Source organism: Ranitomeya imitator, chromosome 4 (genome assembly GCF_032444005.1).
Source record: "Ranitomeya imitator isolate aRanImi1 chromosome 4, aRanImi1.pri, whole genome shotgun sequence".
NCBI classification, from domain to species: Eukaryota; Metazoa; Chordata; class Amphibia; order Anura; family Dendrobatidae; genus Ranitomeya; species Ranitomeya imitator.
The window spans coordinates 685,069,748-685,072,915 of record NC_091285.1 but is presented as its reverse complement, the minus strand read 5'-3'; positions in this window follow the sequence as shown (position 1 = coordinate 685,072,915).

Below are 3,168 nucleotides of genomic sequence, written 5' to 3'. Positions count from 1 at the left end.
CTACAACTATATCAACCTTGACATTCAAAGATTCTAAGAAATCTGTACCGAACACTGAGGCAAATTTCATATTGAAACTATTATCTTTGTTTTGATATTTTTACAAGTTCTTGAAATTGCTGTTCTGTTCCACCCAAAATAATAAAAATATCAGCCACATAGCGGTGGTACGTTTTAATGGAGGGTGTTGAAGCTCCGAGTTGCGAAGCGACAGCCTCAAAATTTTAATGATTTAGAGATGATCTGCAAAGAGGAGTGGACCAAAATTCCTCCAGACATGTGCGCAAACCTCATCATCAAGCACAAAAAACATCTGACTGATGTGCTTGCCAACAAGGGTATTACCACCAAGTATTAAGTCTTGTTTGCCAGAGGGATCAAACACTTATTTCTCACTGCAAAATGCGAATACATGTATATAATTTATACAATGTGATTTTCTGGATTTTATTTTTGATATTCTATCTTTCAATGTTAAAATTAAAACGCCCTTAAAATTATAGACTGTTCATGTCTTTGTCAGTGGGCAAACTTACAAAATCAGCAAGGGATCAAATAATTTTCCTTCACTGTATATACAGTATTCAGCTGCTTTTCAGGTACTGACTTATAGAATTGATAGAACTGTTAACTAAATTCCGTTATAATAATGATAAACAATTATTAAAATGATTAAACAGATATTATGTTAGTCAAGATGACATTTAACAACAATTTTAGCAGTTTTAAGTATTTTTTCCTTAAAAAAAAAGATCCATGTTTCTTGTTCCCAAAAGATGCTGAGAAATGCCATCATCAGAGTAATTCCTTACCTTGCCACAATTCTGTCTCTGAGCTCATTGGCCAGTTCCTTTGACCTCATGATTCTCAGTTTGGCAGGACAGCCAGGTCTAGAAAGACTTCTGGTTGTCCCAAACTTCTTCCATTTAAGGATTATGGAGGCCACTGTGCTCTTAGGAACCTTGAGTACAGCAGAAATTCTGTTGTAGCCTTGGCCAGATCTGTGCTGTGCCACAATTCTGTCTCTGAGCTCCTTGACCAGTTCCTTTGACCTCATGATTCTCATTTGGTCTGACATGCACTGTGAGCTGTGAGGTTTTATATAGACAGGTGTGCGCCTTTCCAAATCAAGTCCTATCGGATCAATTAATCACAGCTGGACTCCAATGAAGGAGTAGAACATCTTAAGGAGGATCACAAGGAAATGGACAGCATGTGACTTAAATATAAGGGTCTGAATACTTATGACCATGTGATATTTCAGTTTTTCTTTTTTAACAGATATGCAAAAATTTCTACATTTCTGTTTTTTTCAGTGAAGATGGGGTGCAGAGTTTACATTAATGAGAAAAAAGAAAACTTTTTTTGAATTTACCGAATAGCTGCAATGAAACAAAGAGTGAAAAATGTATATGGGTCTGAATACTTTCCGTACCCACTGTAGATAGGAGAAAATGGAGAAACATTTTTCTAATCAGAGAAAATTTGAGGAAACTCATGAAAAATACTCATTTGTTGTTTCTGAAAGTCGCTGATGTGTTCATGAGCCTTAATTCAAGTTTTCTTAAGTTTTTTTTGTAGTCTCCATCAATGATCCGATTACTTGTTCCTTATACGTCAATTCAACTGTATTGCAAAATATATTTAAAATCTCAATTTTCTATAGGCTCTGTTGGATTTCAGGAGTGTCAACATGACAGCCGAGGAAGTGTTAAGCCGGCTCCTATTTTCCAATGCAAACCCTTGGTACCCCGTGATCATGTCAAGATCTGGCAGGAGGAGAACTCACCTTAACCCTGGATCAGGCGTTTCTCTTGTCCTTCCGAGTTCAGGCGCAGTGCACCTGAGAGGCACAGGTTATAAAACCACCTAAAATATCTAAGTATCTCATATCCTGGGCTCTAAAAGTAATCAGTGACCTTCATAGGGATATATTAAAGGAGGGAACACAAAATCAGATGCCAAAAAAACACTTATTAGCCGTAAACGTAATAATACAAAAAGTACCTAAATTTCAACTACCGCCAAATGGTCTCCAGTTTTCTTGACATAACTAATACTAAACATTAAAATTAGGAAAGAAAACTTAATTGTCAGGCAGTTAGATGCTACTGAAGTCATATTCACTCAGATTCAAACATTAAAAGTTTAGCATAAGAAACACATTAGCAGAGAGCACTGCCGATACAACTTGCATCACACAGTTTGCATCTGTTATACAGTATATGGTGCGGTCTCTGCTCCTGAGCCTGCTCCATATACGTAGCCACTAGGGTTGAGCGAAACGGGTCGTTCATTTTCAAAAGTCGCCGACTTTTGGCAAAGTCGGGTTTCATGAAACCCGATCCGACCCCTGTGCGGGGTCGGCCATGCGGTACGCGACTTTCGCGCCAAAGTCGCGTTTCAATGACGCGAAAAGCGCCATTTCTCAGCCAATGAAGGTAAACGCAGAGTGTGGGCAGCGTGATGACATAGGTCCTGGTCCCCACCATCTTAGAGAAGGGCATTGCAGTGATTGGCATGCTGTCTGCGGCGTCACAGGGGCTATAAAGGGGCGTTCCCGCCGACCGCCATGTTACTGCTGCTGATCTGAGCTTAGGGAGAGGTTGCTGCCGCTTCGTCAGAAGCAGGGATAGCGTTAGGCAGGGTCCATTAACCACCAAACCGCTTGTGCTGTAGCGATTTCCACTGCCCAACACCACCTTCGGTGTGCAGGGACAGTGGAAGCTACATTTTTTTTTTCCTCAGCGCTGTAGCTCATTGGGCTGCCCTAGAAGGCTCCCTGATAGCTGCATTGCTGTGTGTACGCCGCTGTGCAAACCAACTGCTTTTTTCAAAGCACAAATCCTCTTGTTCCTTCCTTTCTGCACAGCTATCTTTTTGGTTTGTACACACTTTTTATTTAATTTGTGCATCAGTCCACTCCTTATTGCTGCCTGCCATACCTGGCTGAGATTACTGCAGGGAGATAGTAATTGAAGGACAGTTCCTTTTTTTTTTTTGTGGGAGATTAAGATTGGCATTTCTGCTAGAGTGCCATCCCTGTGTGTGCCATCTCTCACTCAGTGGGCCATAGAAAGCCTATTTATTTTTTTGCTTGATTTGGGTTATAAAATCTACCTGAAAAAATCACTACATCAATCAGTGGGAGAAAAATATTGGCCTCAG